This window comes from Triticum dicoccoides, chromosome 3B, assembly GCF_002162155.2.
Source record: "Triticum dicoccoides isolate Atlit2015 ecotype Zavitan chromosome 3B, WEW_v2.0, whole genome shotgun sequence".
NCBI classification, from domain to species: Eukaryota; Viridiplantae; Streptophyta; class Magnoliopsida; order Poales; family Poaceae; genus Triticum; species Triticum dicoccoides.
In genome coordinates this window covers 786588470-786606445 of record NC_041385.1, presented here as the reverse complement: position 1 = coordinate 786606445, position 17976 = coordinate 786588470, and the positions used below count along the sequence as shown (strand labels likewise).

Below are 17976 nucleotides of genomic sequence, written 5' to 3'. Positions count from 1 at the left end.
CGCGGATCGACCTCGGATCGCGTGACTGCAGCGCCAGACGAATCTGCCTGGGATCTGGCGCCTGGTCCTGTTTTGGCTGCATCTACACACATAAAATCATGGCCTGTGGCTGCACAATCAACATGAGATTCAAAATTTTCCATGGAATTTTCCACATGATCAGTTCTAATTAATTCACCCCCGTGATCAAGAGAAGACAGAGGATCGGAAAGAAGGGAGATTTCAGCACGCAAAAGAGCTCCCGCATTAGGATGAAGTTTAGCAAATGGAAATAATGTTTCATCAAAAATAACATCACAAGATATATAGATACGGCCGGATGAGATTTCTAGACATTTGTATCCTTTATGAAGATTACTATAGCCAAGAAACACACATTGGGTGGACCGAAACTCAAGTTTATGGCGATTGTAGGGACGCAAATTTGGGTAGCAAGCACACCCAAAAAAATTTAGAGAGCTATAGTCTGGTTTTTGATGAAACAAACGTTCCAAAGGAGTAGTGTTGCCAATGACTCGACTAGGCAAACGATTGATAAGGTAAGTAGCTGTGATAAAGGCCTCATCCCAATATTTAAGTGGCATTGATGCATGAGCTAGAAGAGATAAACCAACTTCCACAATATGATGATGTTTGCGTTCGGCTGAACCGTTTTGTTGATGTGCATGAGGACAAGAGACATGATGAATAATGCCAACGCTACGGAAGAAAGAATTGAGTTTCTCATATTCTCCTCCCCAATCACTTTGGACTGCAAGGATCTTTCTATCAAATTGTCTTTCAAAAAGTTTTTGGAATTCTTGGAAAACAGAAAAGACTTCAGATTTGAACTTAAGCAAATATATCCAAGTGAATTTGCTATAATCATCAATAAAACTGACATAGTATTTCTTGCGACCAAAAGAATCTCTTGCATGACCCCATACATCACTGAAAATAAGCTCTAAAGGAGCATGAGACACACTATTTGACAGAGGATAAGGAAGTTGGTGACTCTTTGCACTTTGACAAGCTCCACAAACTGACTCACTTTCGGGACTACGTGACAATGAAAGATTGCCTTTATTGACTACTTGCTTGACTATATTTGGAGAAGGGTGACCTAATCTTTGGTGCCATTTGGCTAAGGAAGGCTTGATGGCAGAATAAACTTGACGGTGACACTTTCGATCAAAGACTCTTGATGTGATGGCATATAAGCCTCCAATGCATCTACCGTGATGGATGAGCTCCTTCGTTGCCTGGTCCTTTATGAAAAAATAGGTAGGATGAGTTTCAAAGAAAACATTATTGTCGGAAGTTAAACGAGACATGGAAGCTAGATTTTTATCGGCTTGAGGTACATGAAGGACATCTTTAAGAACAAGATCACGTTTAAGACTAGGGGAATTAATAGAAGATTAACCAATGTGGGCGATGTCCATACCTCCACCGCTTGCAGTGTGAATTTGATCATTGCCGTGATACCTCTCTCGAAGGGCAAGCTTCTCTAGCTCATTTGTGACATGGTCCATAGCTCCAGAGTCAGCATACCAGACCGTGTCACCATCAGCTCCGCCGTGCTCCCGCATGGCTGCAGCGACATGCTTTGTATCGGGCACGAAGTCCTCATCATACCGGTGCCAGCAGTCAATGACTTCATGGCCCGGTTTCTTGCACAGCTGACATCTAGGCCGACGGTTGTTGTTGTTGTAGCCGTCGTTGTAGCCGCCATTGTAGCCGTTGTTGCCGCCGCCGCGGTCACCACCATTGTTGCCGCGGTCACCAGGGCGAGCGTGGCCCTGGTTACCACTGCGCCCGCCGCCGCTGCTGTTTCCGCGACCGCGCCACTGCTGTCCACGCCCACGACCACGTCCACGGGAGGCGACGTTGACAGAGGACTGGCGCAGATTGCCTCCTTGAAGCATGCTGAGGCGGGCGTCGAAGCTCAGGAGCTGGCTATACAGCTCCTGAACCGTAACAGCTTCGACCCGCGCTGCCAAGGCCGAGATCACAGGGTTGTAGTCGATGTCGAGGCCGGCGATGACGTGGGAGATGATCTCGGCGTCTCCGAGCGGTGCACCGGCGCAGGCAACTTCATCTGTAAGGGTTTTAATTTTCCCAAGATATTCTGCCATGGTTAGATTACCTTTCTGCAGGTTGGTGAGCGCCATCCTTGTGTTGATCTTCTGGGCTTGTGTTTGTGCAGCAAACATGGCATGGATGGAGTTCCACACCTCGGCCGGCGTCTGGAGCATCGCTACTTGGGCAAGGACCTCTTGAGACAGAGACCCCATGAGATACCCTTGTAGATGTTGTTGTTGCGCAAACCAGATCGATCTGGCATAGTTGAAGACCTGCTCTTCCGTCCCATTGTTGTTGATGGTGATGGTGGCAGGGGGCGCCGGGCTTGTGGCGTCGAGGAAGTGCTCCATCTGTGCTCCTTTGATCTGAGGTAGCACGACAGCCTTCCAGAGGAGAAAGTTCGTCCTCGTAAGCTTCTCTGACGGAGGCGGACCGAGAGAGGGCGAGCTGCTGCTGGAGGTGGAAGATGAGGCGAAGGTGGAAGGTGCAGATAAAGTGGACAGAGCGCTCATGGTGGATGCGGACGTGGTGGACGTGGTGGCAGCAGTGGTGGACGGCGTGGTTCCTGACATGGTTGCCTCTCTTCTCGATCTCGATTCCTCTCTTCTGCGATCAACTAGATGGATTCCTTCTTGAGGGCTAGACGTACGAGAGGAAGGGCTCTGATACCATATGACGAAGCATAGAACCCTTTGTCTCGGGCCGCATTGTATTTATATGACCGAAGTCTTGATGTACAAGTTGAGAGAGATCGATCGTGATCGTGATCTCCTCGAGAGGTTACAGGAGATACGGGAGAGAAGAAGAGATAGATAGAGATACAAGTTTAAACCACTATCCTATCTCTATACACTTTATATTCTAACACAGACTACTCTTGCTCGGCACTCCTGCAATAATCCACCATGATCTGGGCGAGACTAAAAGGGCGGTCATAATCTTCTTGATTTGGGTCAAGTTCAACAACATGTTCGGGCTGCTTTTCCACCCATCCATCATCCTGAAAAATCTTGCTATCGTGAGCTACAATCATGGAGTAATCTGCATAATAGATGCTGCCTTCTACCACCGTCTTTAGCTTGCTGGCGTCAACAGGGAGGCAGCGGTACTTGTTGACGAAGAGGGCTTGGGTACCTGCATGGTTGTTATATATGCAACTCAGATGTGCAAAACGGAGGACCAGGGCGACATAGCATACCACTTTTTATTGCCAATTAAGTCTACTAATTAATCATTAACAATAAGCTTAGTGCTCAGATTTGTAAGAGCTCCCTTATTCTATGATTCAAGCACTTAGTGCTCAAATTTCCACTATCATCAGTTTGCTTTTTCTCAAACTATCGATTCAATTGTGTTTGCCTTTTATGAATGATATTTTTTGTGTGTGGGCATAAATAAGGACATTGTTCTGTATTTTTTCTCAGTGAAAATGATATTTGTGTTGCATGGCGAGTGAGGTTGAGATAATGAGATATCAATTTAAAATTAGTCCCATTTGAAATTTTCTTCCAATTTTCTGAGATGTATTGAAAGTCACATGGTTGCTCTTTTACCACCTCCATATCTAAATGATACTCCTAATTTATGATATGAGCAAGCACAGCTTTCGAATGGTAATTCAGCCACTTCTCGCATTTACAGCAAATTAACGGTGATGTGCTTTGTGCAGAGAAATTGCCAAAAGCAGAAACCTATTTATGTTTGACCAAAATTAACAAAACGATGATTACAAATTATAGATCTCATACAAAGCGCTAGAGAAAGTACTACTTTTGCCGATTCATAGACCATGCACCATGATCAGTCCAATTCGTTGTCATCACCTTCACTGAAACTACCGGCACCAGAAGGCGGCAGCATCTGTGTACTTCTTCAGTCTAGTCGTGCTCGGCAGTCCTGCAATAATCCACCAAGATCTGGGCAAGACTGAAAGGGCGGTCATAATCTTCATGGTTTGGGTGAAATTGAACAGCATTTTCGGGCTGCTTTTCTACCCAACCATCGTCCGGAAAAATCTCATAATCATAGGCTATAATCATGGAGTAATCTGCATAGTAGATGCTTCCTTCCTCCACCGTCTTTAGCTTGCTGGCGTCAACAGAGAGGCACCGGTACTTGCTCACGAACAGGGCTTGGCTGCCGAGGCTCCAGACCGGCACAAGTACCTTGTTCACGGCGTCCACCTTGTACACCAGCGGGCCTCCATTGTAAAACGGCTGCGTGCACTCCATTACGAACAGCAGCTCCCCCTCCGACTCCACCAGGTAAAAGTAATTGCCATGACATTCCTGTGCGTAAGACTCAAGGCTCAGAATGGCTAGAAGTTGTTGACGTTGATCTTTCTCTGCAGCGGCGGCATCGGTTGCCGAGATGATGGACCCATCGACGTCAGTGGTGTACAGGTCGCCGGCAAAGGGAGTCATGCCGACGAGGCATCCCTGAGACGCCCCGAACCATTTATCATGAAATCCCCAACCGGACACACTTTCCTCTGTAGTCTCGTCGATCCACCTGACGGAGTTCCTTTGCGGGCTGCTGGCGAACACCCTCATAGGGGACAAGGTCACGGCAACTGCCTCCACCTTGTCCCAGGGTATCCCCGCCTCGAAGTGGACCATTGCGCCGGTGAATGGGTTGACCACCCGAGTTTGGTATGGATGCTTTTGCTCCCCGAGCACGAGGAGCCCGCCTGCAGCGACGCCGATGAAGAAGTATCTACCGAGCAGGAGGGAGATGTCCTTACAGATGGAGCGCCCGGTGCTGAGGTTGACGAAGGTGACCTTTCCGTCCTCGAAGAGGGAGTGCCTTGCCATGATCCACTTGGTCGGAATGAATTTTGGGTCCTTGGCATCCGCCCTGGGGTTGGGGATGACGCGGCGCCAATCGCGGCAGGCGGCCCGGAAGTCTACGTAGGCGTCAACCGCGGCAGGCGGCAGGCGGCCCGGAAGTCGACGTGAGCTGGCAAGGCTTGTGTGCTGGGTGTATGGGCCGGTTGGCTATACGCTCGTATGCTTTGTCTTGTGTTTGCTTGTGCTGGATGGATCGGTTGACTATATACACACACACATATTCTCTCGGCGGGTCTTTTCCCGCTTGCAAATGTTTCAAACTTTGCAATCCAAACAATTCTGGTGTGTGTGAAAACGTACGACATTTTGACGATTAATCCCTACCAAAATTACCAACATCAATGCATGCCCTGTAGCAATTGGGATTATTTATGAGTACTTTCCAAAACATCGTTTGCGGGTGAATACCTACTATAGATTTCGTGCGTCGGCCTTGTATTTTTGGAAGAACTTAAACAAAAAGAAGGTGCCAGGCATGCCTCTAATTACTCTCCAAAAATGAAAAAAAAAGACCATTTTATTGCTCTCCAAAAATGAAAAAAAGACTAGTGTTCACACCAGCTTACTTGTACCTATATCACTCCATATACATGTAATGAAAGGGGGCTGCATTCCTACCCCATTGTACTTGACTAAAACTAAACCTTAAGCAATGAATTAATCCTGTTGTGCAATAGGGGGAGTGCTTCGCACAAGCTAATGGATAACCATGTGGGATAAGGCCCCAATCGCTCACGATACACCCGAAAGTAAATGTGTGTGATGGAATTGAGCTACCGCAAACGACCGGCAAGAACAAAATATGTGAGATAGGCCTACCTATCGCACACAATTTTCCCGAAACTAAAGTTGTGCAAAGTGTTGATCTATCACACACGGTCAGCAAGAATAACACATGTGAGATTTATCTTCCATCCAGCAATTTTTTTCTGGTAGAAACTTTTGCTCTCAGACCGCTTATCACGCACTATTGGAGAGACCCAATCATGTGGGATCTGTCATTCATCACACATGATGTATTGCAAGGAACGTGTGGGATGAGTCATTCATCACACATCATCCATCGCGCACGTTTCCTACGACAGAATCCACTACTGCAAGAATGCCTAGCCGTAGTGCACACAAAAAGCCCAGTACTAGCGGGCAAAGCTCTCAAGGGCGCTCGCCACTGACCTCCTGCCACTACTAACACGGCATCAGTGGCAGGCGCCCGTCCGCCAATGGTACAAATCAAGTAGAGGCGAGCATGCTGTAGGGCCCGGCACTAGTTATGACCACTAAAGGCGTTGACGGCGCAAACTCTTGGTGGCGAGCACTTCTCGAAGCCCGCCACTGCTAATAATTTAAGGAACTGAGACAAATACACAGACTATACTACGAATATGTGACATCATGGTACATGCCATGTAATACAAGGTGTTCATTTTGGCACGTGCGTAGCCTCTGCTGACCAAAATATTTATGTACTGGAAGTACCGAATATACCTAATTAATGTTTGCTTTGTTCGGAAACCTAGTAGAAACCAAAAAAATTGCACCTACAATCACCCAAGATCTATATGAAGATGCATAACAGGTTGAGATCACGATCGTTACGTCACCGAGTTACAATGGAAGAAGAACGTGTCGGTGTAGATCTTACTTGAATACCCTCATACCGTCGATGACGAGCCCTCGTAGTGCCCACGAACAGTTCCTCCAACCTAAGACCGAAATCACGGCCTCTCTACTTGGTTGCAAGATCCAGCAGCGCTTCGCCGTCCAGAACTATTCACCGCTCGAGAATTAAAGGGAGGAGATTAGAACCACAAATGGCTTCTAATTATGAGGACAACAGGATTATCCTACCTTTAATTAGTCAACTGGGACCAACTAGAACTAGAACTAGAAGAACTAGAAGAACTAGAGGAGGCTCCAAAACTTATGTATTATAAAGAGAACAAATCCTGGTGTACATATAGGATAGAGGGGAGAGGGAGCGCCGACACCAAGGGGGAAAGTGTGCCGGCCTGGGAGGAGGAGTCTGATTCCTCCCCTCTCCCAATTCGGCCTGCTTCCGTAGGCAAGGAGGCAGTTTTCCACTTGGGTCTTTTTGGCCCAAGTTGCCTTCCATCTTTTGGCCTTTTAAGTCCCGTTGACACTTAAATTAAATATAAAATGTTCCAAATACTTCTAGATCATTTCATATACATACATACATATACGTACATATATATATATATATATATATATATATATATATATATATATATATATATATATTACATCTTTAGAAACTTTTTCCACCTACATATGTTTTATTGGTATTACCCGATACTCATCGAAACCCTTCCAATGACCCTGAAATGCTACCGGATCCTCTCGGAACTATTCCGAATATTCATGAAATAATTTCACAAATATATTCTTCTGACTCCCCTTCTAATAAGAGTCAGCATATCGTGATTGCAACAAGCTCCCCATATGTTCGATAACTCAAAGACTTGAACGAAACCGTTTGTTCATTGACCGACAACGGGACCAAGGTCATCCATATTTGTCCATGTGAGTATGCGAATGATATTCGAGTGAACCTTTGGTTATCATGTGATGTTCCCTTTCACTTTGCGATACTTCACAAAACCTGGGATGCATTGCTATCCTCCTGAGTCATCACTATGTGCATCTATCTTTATATAATTAAGATAAGAGTCAAACGAGCCATCACATTTGTCCACATATGCTAATAATTTTTATATCGTTTGATCAAAATAATAATGACCGAGATTTAAGAAAAAATACGTAACATATTAAGATGTATGAACGAGGGCATTGAACTGTCACATGTATACATAATAAGGCAACTATAACCAAAAAAGTTAATAAAACAGTTAGAAGGGGAATGGGAAACGTAAACATAGGCCAAAGTGTCGAAGTTGACAGGTTAAAAAAATAATCAACTAATGTATGTGGTACAGGAAAGATAGAGTCATGATTCATCACGATATCTACATGCAAGAAGGATATTTTAATCATCCGGTTAAAAGAAAGAGTTAACCAAATGTTTGGATGCACCTACAACAAGGACAAGGGACATCGAAAATGTATCTCTGCACCCGTGCTGACGAAAAAAACAAAACAAATACTACAAAAATTCAAAAAATTCCAATATTTTTTGTGTGGTAGATAATTTGATGCATGACACCCACTCTAAATTTCAAGTCATTTGGACATCTGAGAAGCTCTCAAAAAAAAGACAAATTGGGGGTCTGTATAAATGTTTACTGTTCATGTACTGTTTTGACCCGATTTTTCTTTTTTGCTGAGAGCTGCTCAGATTTCCAAATGACATGAAATTTGGAGCGGGTCTCACGCATCAAATTTTCAACCACACAAAAAAAAATTGGAATTTTTTGAATTGGTTTTGAATATTTTACGATTTTTTCTAACCGGGTGCAGATGAGCCTAGGCACCGAAACGCCCTACTCAAGGGACATGCACTTTTAAAGCTCAAACCCAGCCGAACTTGGAAATAGATAAACCTGTTAAGCGGCCTGTAACTATAAAACGCCATGGCAAGAAAATATTTTTAAAGCTCCACCCCAGCACAAAAAAATAATCTAAAACCAGCCGCCCAGCGTAATCTAATTAGCGATGCCAAACAAGAAAGAAAATGTGGGATCTAGATAAGATGATTTTGTACTCAAAAAATATATGGCCATACTTTTTTCTTTTGCGCCAAGGGAACATCAAAGCCAGTTTACGTTAAAGTAAAAACTGGACATTTATAAAAGTAGTACCACTATGGAAATGCAAAGAATGACGTTGCTGAATTGGGTCATTTCTAAAATGATAGTACTTGCAACCCTTAAATGTCAGAAAAAGTGTAGGAAGCCTATTTTGAAACTCCATGGTACACAAACTATTTTTAAGCCCTCACAATACTATAGATAAGCTATAATATTATCCGCTAATTGTGTTGATGCGTCCTAATTGTAGAGACAAAGATCTAATTAATAATATTAAATAAATTGAATATATAAGATAAGAGCTGGACTGAGAAAGATCAAGCAAGCAGGATTAGTAGTTGGCTGCAGAATCGCGAATGTAACAGATTAGTTCCAGTTGGAAAAAGGACCAAGAAAAAAAATCATGTTTATATTACCTTAATCAGAAGCGACTTAAAAACCTTAATCACTGGCAAACTACACATGCAAAATATTATTTGAAGATAAAGCACTAATATTTCCGATATGGACATAGGAGTAAGAAACATGTACAGATTAATAAAAAGCTGGGCACAAACTCCATACATAGAGAAGCTATATAGAAAGGACAACTAGAAGAGACGGAGAAATAATAAACCAAAAAGAAAAATATAATAGATGTGTTGACATGCATGTGTTGCTTATGTAGTTTTGTCGAAGGACAAAAAAGAAATATGCATTAGATACATTGACATGACTGGATTTAGCAGTACAACAAAAGAGTTAGAATGGAGGCGACCAGAGCATCCCTTCACTGCTAGAGGGAGATGCCGGCTAAGATGGGTGGCAGATTTCATCAGCCCCAATGGAAACTGGAATATGGCCCTTGTCCGCCAACACTTCCTACCTGTTGATGTTGTGGAAACCATCAAAATTAAACCGTCAACACGGAATCAAGAAGATTTTCTTGCATGGCACCCGGAAAAACGAGGGATGTTCACCATGCACAATGCATACGACATGGCTCTTGATGAAAAAATGTGTAACAAAAGCAATGGCACGTCCAGCAACAATCCGAGTGGCTACAGACCTGACTGGAAGCTCATTTGGCAATGTCCAGTCCCTCCTAAGGTACGGATTTTTTCATGGAAGCTTGCGTCTAATGCTTTGGCTACCCAGGAGAACATGTGCAGAAGAGATATGGAGGAAGATCCCACATGCACTGTGTGTGGACTGGAACCAGAAGATGCTTTCCATGCCCTACTCCGATGCCCACATGCGCGTGAGCTCTGGTCAGCAATGTGTCAAGAATGGACTCTCCCTGCTGAAGGCATTTTTGAGCCAACTGGGCCTGAATGGATATTGCAAGTTCTACATGCAATGACGAAGTAGCAGCGGGCTATGGTTCTCATGATTCTTTGGCGTGTATGGCATTACCACAATGAAATCACCCACCAAAAAATCCCACCAATGGCTCAAGGCTCAAAAAAAAAAATTCTGGCAAGTTACCTCAACTCTCTCTTGCTTATTCAGCACCACCCTATTGTTGATGTTCAGAAGGGAAAGCAAGTGGTGGATTACGTCCAGAGCTGCACCTCTACACGCCACTCGTTGGATGGCCGTCAAAAAGTGCATCAGAAATGGGAACCTCCACCAGCGAACCGGGTCAAACTCAATGTGGATGGATCGTTCATTCCAGACGGGTCAGCAGGAACGGGCATGGCGCTTCGTGACAGTGTTGGATCCTCGATCTTTGTTGCATGCGGGTACCTCTTTGGATGCGCGGACGACGTGGACGCAGGACTTGCTACGATGGAGGAGGGACTGGCCCTTGCCCTCCAGTGGTCACCACTTCCGGTGTCCGTGGAGACGGACTGTGCTGAAGCTGTTGCGCTGGTGCAATCCTCCAGCCACAACATGTCGCGCTATACGTCGCGTGTCCAGAATATTCGTGAACTTCTTCAGGAAAGAGATGTCTTGATAGTCAAAATTAGTCGTGAAGCCAACTCTGTGAGCCATGGCTTAGCACAGCTAGGTAGAGAGCAGGTGAAAACTGCAGTTTGGCTAATATATTGCTAGCTAATATATTCACTCTTTCCTTGCAAAAAAAAAGAAACGCTTCCGGAACCTCTCGGAACTATTCTGAATATTCATGAAATAATTTCACAAATATATTCTCATGACTACCATCCTAATAATATTCAGCAGATCATGATTACCATAAGCTTGTGACCCCATAGGTTCGATAACTCCAAGACATGAACGAAACCATTCGTTCGATGATCGACAATGGGACCATGGTCGTCCATATTTGTCCATGTGAGTATGCGAATGATATTCGAGTGAACCATTGGTTATCATATGATGTTCCCTTTACTTTGCGACACTTCACAAAACCTAGGATGCATTGCTATCCTCTTGAGTCATGACTATGCTCATTATACCGAAATCCTTGTTATCGATTTTGTTCTTCTTTCTCGTTATTGTGTTCCAGCATCCCCGTGATAAAGTCACTTATGTCTGGCCAGACTATGGTTGATACGGCCACACCAAGAGGGCCCTAAGAATACCTCTCCATCGACGGAGGAGAAAATCCCACTCTTGAGCTATCCATCTAGTTTTCAAACTTTCCGATGAACCTGGAAGTTCTCGTTACGATCACCGTGTTACGGGTGACGTTTGAGCAACCTGAAAGCTCACTGGACACTACGAAGTGACCACGATACTCTCATGGTCTTAGGAGCAATATCACACGTTAATACTCCGTGTTATCACAATTGAATACAGACGATATTAATCCAATTCACAACAAACAAGTTTGGTCGATTTAGTATGATCATTCTTCCAAAGTCATAATCTCAATGTTGTTTTAGGACTATCGTTACACTTAATGATATCATAAGATTTGGAAAAAGTGATCACCAACAACACTTGCATATGAGTTTTCCACTGAATCGCATATTCCGGGATTATAGCAGTTATAACATAGAATATAAACTCTTTAATTATGAATATGGAAATATAAGAATACAAATGTTATTGCCTCTAGGGCATATTTCCAACATGTTTCCCAAGTGCCATATGTTCAAATATTTTCTTCTGTGCCTTTGTGATCTTGTGAAATCTAGCATATACGCAAGAGAGGCACTACCTATTAGGTTCTCCCCTTTCAGTGGCGTTGAGGTATGGACCAACACTGAGATATGACCATCTCTAGCTGCGTGGGCTTTTATCTAAGACGCCGCATATATTTTGGTTGCTAGTTGTGGTGTCAGGACACACACAAATGCTGGTGATGCATCGAGTTTCCGTGGCGCCGACTTATTCACCAACGCCAGGGCTTTTTGCCAAACAGCCAGGGCATGCACGTTAGATTCAACATTTCTGATACTTGTGCACCACAGGCAAGTGTGAGTTCGGCAATGTCTCTGGTATTTTTTTCTAAATACGAGCGGCGTTAATTTTTTCAGCAGCATATCTAACTAACAACTCCCGTAAGGTTTTCCTACTAGTGAGCTTTTCTTAATAACACAATACTACTTTAAATTTAGGGGTGGCAATTTTTCCATGGTAGTAGCCATCGTAGTGCAACATTGGTGGGGGCAGGAACAAGATTCTGGGTATTCTTTCGGTCATCGGTGATGGTGTGCTAGCTATGGTAGTATGCATGGATGTACATGAGTAGTTGATGTGCACCGGTGGCTAGGAAATAGACGGCAATATGGTTGATTATGTCAGCACAGAGCGAGGAATATCAATTAGTAGTAAAATATTACATATAAATACCATATAATCACATAATGATGTATCGGTATATGGTATGTGGGCTGTACAAGAACCCTTCTACGTTGTCATACCCGGAAAGGACTCCAATTTTCAGATGGAACACAGAGTTTGAATCGACTAACGCATATCTCTGTTCAGATAACTATCATCTACTAACTCAACTAGGATGATATCAAGCCATGTTGGTCAAGAAAAGGCACATATATAAGGGACAAGAGGCCACACGAAAACACAACTTATGATGTGCATTCTGCAAAAAGAAAAAGAATTTATGATGTGCAGACAAGAAATATTGATTGTAGTGAGCAAAATCACCTATATTTTGTATCAATTATCATCAAGATTATTTCAACACGCCATTGTAAATTTTTATATAATAGAATAGCAAAAGGTAGGATACATGGTTTTTTACCAATGTTTTTCGTTGATATTATTTGATAGGAGTCGTTTACTTCCTATTTATCCCACTTTAGTACTTATACCATGTATACTAGATTGAAGTAGTTCTAGTATCGACACAAACAAGACAATTATCAAAATGACATGGTGGCAGAACAATTGGAGGATTGATGCTAGTTTTCATATTGGCCACAGAGGCACACTATCTGTGACACGTGGAAGGGTTTAATCTGAGTTTTATACCACTTAATGTGAATGTCTAGTTTATGCAAATTGTAGTGTATTAGAGCATTGATGGGAGCAAGTGCCACTATCGATCTACTTGTTCAATTCTAGTTATGCTTTATAATGGAACTAGTTTATTTTAATTTTAGCTTGTTACATAATGGAGATGATTGACCCAATTACTCTTAATTTCTTTATTTTTCCCATGAAATGTCAAAAATGCAATTAATCTACTGTTTTTGGGCACTATAAAATTTAGGTTCGTGAAAAAAACTTGGAATATCTCAATGCACTTGAGTCGGTGAGTATTGTATGCTCACAATCATTATCAGCTGACAGACATCATTCTCAATGACCTTACCAATGGTGATCCAAGACAAGGGCGGTGGGAAATGGTGGTACAGCCATAGGTAGTTCGCATATTTTGTTTTCCTATATTTTTCTTGTCAGTATGTTTACTTTACTGCTTGTATAATATAAAAAGGTAAAATAAAAAAGGATTTGGGCTTTTTTTTGTTCCTCTTGTTTTTAGGAAGTATCTTTCTTTTGTGCTTTTCATCTTCACTAACTTAATGAAACAAGTTAGAGTCAGGAGATCGGAAGGATGACTTGATAACTAACCGTGGTCGAAAGGTATAATATTTTTATGTATATCCTTCATGTGCTCCAGTAAGAGGAATCAAATTCTAAACCCAGAATGGTCTACCATTTTACTGAAAGACGAAACCATACGATCTGCAAAATTTGATATCTGAAGCTAAACACAGTATTTATACTTCATTGTACTCATTGAATTCTTGCTGTTGTCAGCCTGGGTGAAGTTTCCAAAACTTTCAAGTCATATTTGTCTGCATAGTGTTAGAACATGGACCTGGCAAAGCCAATACCGTGTCTGTCTGTACATCCAGAAAAAAATTTGTATAACATGTTTCACAGCTTTCTCTCCTACTGGTCGATGCCATGATGTTGCGTACGGAGTGCTGCCTGCACGGGTGTGATATGCAACTGAGATGTGCATGATTGTGCACCCTGGTAACTTAGCCTACCACTTTTTATAGCCAATTAAGTCTACTAAACATTGACAATAAGCTTAGTGCTCAGATTTGTAAGAGCTCCCTTATTCTATTATTGAAGCATGTAGTACACTATTATCAATTGGTTTTTTCTGAAACTATTGATTGAAGTGTATTTCCATTTTGTGAATGATTTTGTGTGTGTGTGTGTGGGCATAAATAAGGTCATTGTTCTCTTTGAAAATGATCTTGGTGTTGCTTGGACAGTATGGCTGAGATATCCATTTAAACATACTCCCACTTAAAATTGTCTTCCAATTTACTGATATTTATTGAAAGTCCAATTTATGGTTGCTTTAGACCACATCAATATCTCGATGATAGTTCTACATTGTCATATCAGTAACCATAGCTTTCGAATGATAATTCATTCAGCAAATAGTGGCGTACTTTGTGCAGAGAAATAAACAAAAACAACAATACATGTTTGGCCAAAACTAACAAATCGATTGCAAATTACAGATCTCATGCAAATCTGCAGAAAGTACTATTTTTGTCAATTCATCGACCACAATGACCAGTCCTCATATTCAATGAAAGAACCCCCACCATAAGACCGCATCATCTGTGTACTTCTTCAGACTACTCTTGCTCGGCACTCCTGCAATAATCCACCACGATCTGGGCGAGACGAAAAGGGCGGTCATAATCTTCTTGATTTGGGACATGTTCAACAACATGTTCGGGATGATTTTTCACCCATCCATCATTCTGAAAAATCTTGCTATCGTAAGCTACAATCATGGAGTAATCTGCATAATAGATGCTGCCTACAATCTCGTCTTTAGCTTGCTGGCGTCAACAGGGAGGCAGCGGTACTTGTTGACGAACAAGGCTTGGGTACCTGCATGGTTGTTATATGCAACTCAGATCTGCACAATAGAGGACCAGGGCGACATAGCATACCACTTTTTATTGCCAATTTAGTCTACTAAATAATCATTAAAAATAAGCTTAGTGCTCAGATTTGTAAGAGCTCCCTCCTATTCTATGATTCAAGCACGTAGTGCTCCTTCTACTATTATCAGTTTGCTTTTTCTCAAACTATCGATTCAATTGTGTTTCCCTTTTATGAATGATATTTTTTGTGTGTGGGCATAAATTAGTTTATTGTTCTGCATTTTTTCTCACTGAAAATGATATTTGTGTTGCAGCGAGTGAGGTTGAGATAATGAGATATCAATTTCAATTTAGTCCCATTTGAAATTGTCTTCCTATTTTTCTGAGATGTATTGAAAGTCACATGGTTGCTTTTTTACCACCACCATATCTATGTTAGAATGTATTATACCTGTGTAACCTGCTATATGTGTACATGTACTGTTTCCATGTATATAGGATTGTGACTCACCCCCTGGCCTGCGTGCCGCTTCTCTCGGGCGCTTAGTTATGACTCTCTTGTGTATAAGTTGTACAGGCAATGACTGAATCAATACAGAGTGCAGTTTCACTGCTCAACTTGGTATCAGACTCCCGGTTCCCCATGGCTGTCGACTCCTCTCCCTCCTCGGGCACCAACGCCGACACCTCCTTGGCAAGCAGCGCCGCCACCTCGCCGGGCTCCCTCTCTGACACCGGCACCTCCGCTGCCACCGCCCCCTCCACCTCGGCCGGATCCTCGCCGTTCATCTTTGACGGCACCTCTGCTCCCACCACCTCCCAATTCGCCCCCCTTTTCTCCTCCACTGCATCTCTGACGCCTTCCTCGTCCACCTCTTCTCCACATCCCATCTTCCGCGATAGCATTCAAAACCACATCAAATTTCTCCTCAATCCCGATGACCACAACTATCATAAGTGGAAGTCTTTCTTCCTCATGGTCTTGATCCACTACGGCGTCGCCCACTTCATCGAGCACCCACTGCCGCCCAACGCTGACGCCGCCACCCCTGAACTTGACGCCCATCTCGTTCTCTGGATTTACGCCACTCTCGCTGATGCCCTTATTGACTATGTCGTCGGTGCCACCTCCACGTACGAGCTCTGGACTCGGATCCGTGACTACTTCCTCACCAATCGGGCTGCCCAGTACATGATGCTCAACCGGCAGTACCGTAATCTCAAGCAGGGGGATCTCTCCGTCGCGGAGTACGCTCGCCGCATGAAGTTGCTCACCGCTGGGCTCGCGGACATCGATCACGCATTCATCGAGGTGGATCTCACCACCCAGTTCCTCCACGGCATCGACAAACGTCTCGACACCATCCGCGTTGTCTTGGTCGACACCGTTCCCCTACCGCCATTCGAGATAGTTTTCTCCCGCGTCAAGCTTGAAGAGGAGAACCAGGCCCAGCCACCGATGACGAGCCCATCACCATCCTCTCCGTCACTGGCGGCTCCACTCCCTCTGGGAGCTCCTCTGGCTCGGCTGGCCCATCGGGCACACGCCCCTGTGATCGCGGCGACCGCGCCATCGAGCGCGACCCAGAGCGCGGCGGGTATGGGCACCAGCAAGGTCGCGGCTCCGGCACTCGCCAGGAGGGCGGTGACCGTGGACATGGACGCGGTCGGGGTCGCAGGCGCAGACGTGGCGATAGGGGCAGCGCGGCTTCACCAACAACCTCCCTGCACCCATGCCCAATCCCTACATGGGCTTCTTCGGCCCCTACGGCATGGCCCTGCCCAATCCGCGCCCTGGCTGGGTTCCTCCGAACACTGCGGGCGTGCTCGGTCCTCGGCCCGGCTCGCATGCCCATGCCTACCAGATGCAGTTCTCAGGCTACCCCACACCGCCTCCTCCACCACAGCCGTCGTGGGATCATCTCGCGATGCTGCAAGCCGCCTACAGCGCTCATGGCTTCCCCAACAATGGCTCTGCGCTCAATGAGTGGTACCTCGACAGCGGCGCCGCGTCACATGTCACCGGCAACCCTGGTAACCTCGACCACTCTAATTCTTCTGTAAAGCGTTGTTTCTCTAGCATTGTTGTTGGCAATGGCACTCACCTTCCCATTCAGTCTTCCGGATCCATCACCCTGCCCCCTCACAAATTTCATCTTAAAGATATCTTATTCTCATCACATGTCGTTACTAGCCTCATTTCCGTTCGACAATTCACCAAAGATAATTCTTGCTCAATTGTGTTTTTCCCTATGGCTTTCTTGTGAAGGATCTTCGAACCAGGAGGGTCATCATGATCTCCGCTAGCTCTGGCGACCTCTATCCCTTCTTCGGCAATAACAAGTCTTGGAGCACCGCCGGCTCGGCCACCCAAGCCCTCAAGCGCTCTCGTCATTAGCTGCTCATGATTTCCTTTCCACTTGTAATAATAATGTGCACACTCCATGTACCGCTTGTCAACTAGGACGCCAGCCTCGTCTCCCCTTTCCCTCCTCTAGTAGCCGCACGCTTGCACCTTTTCAGTTAATACATTGTGATTTATGGACAAGCCATGTTGTAAGATTTTCTGGATATCAATACTATCTGATTTTGCTCGACGACTACACCCATTATTCTTGGTCCTTTCCACTACACCACAAGTCGGACACCTCCTCCACACTGCAACGCTTTTTCTCCTACGTTCGCACCCAATTTAACGTGATCATCAAAGCATTACAATGTGATAAGGACTGTGAGTTTATCAACTCCACCTTGCGCACTTTCTTCTCCACCAACGGCATTTCATACCGCTTTTCCTACCCTCACACCTCTCCCCAGAACGGTAAAGCCGAGCGTCTCCTCCGCACCACTAACGATGTTGTCCGCACTCTTCTCCTCCAAGCTCACCTTACACCGCCCTTCTGGGTCGAAGCCTTACACGCTGCAACCTACCTGCTCAACCGGCGTCCTTCTCGCACCATACATGGTTATACCCCCTACTACGTGTTGCATGACACTCATCCCTCCTACGATCATCTTCGCGTGTTTGGCTGTCTTTGTTACTCCAATCTTTAC

General features: G+C 44.4%; 1 pseudogene; it reads right to left on the bottom strand.

Annotated features, from left to right (window-relative positions):
* Positions 1-1918: 1918 nt before the first annotated feature.
* On the bottom strand, positions 1919-2057 carry LOC119282988 (annotated as a pseudogene).
* Positions 2058-17976: the final 15919 nt, after the last annotated feature.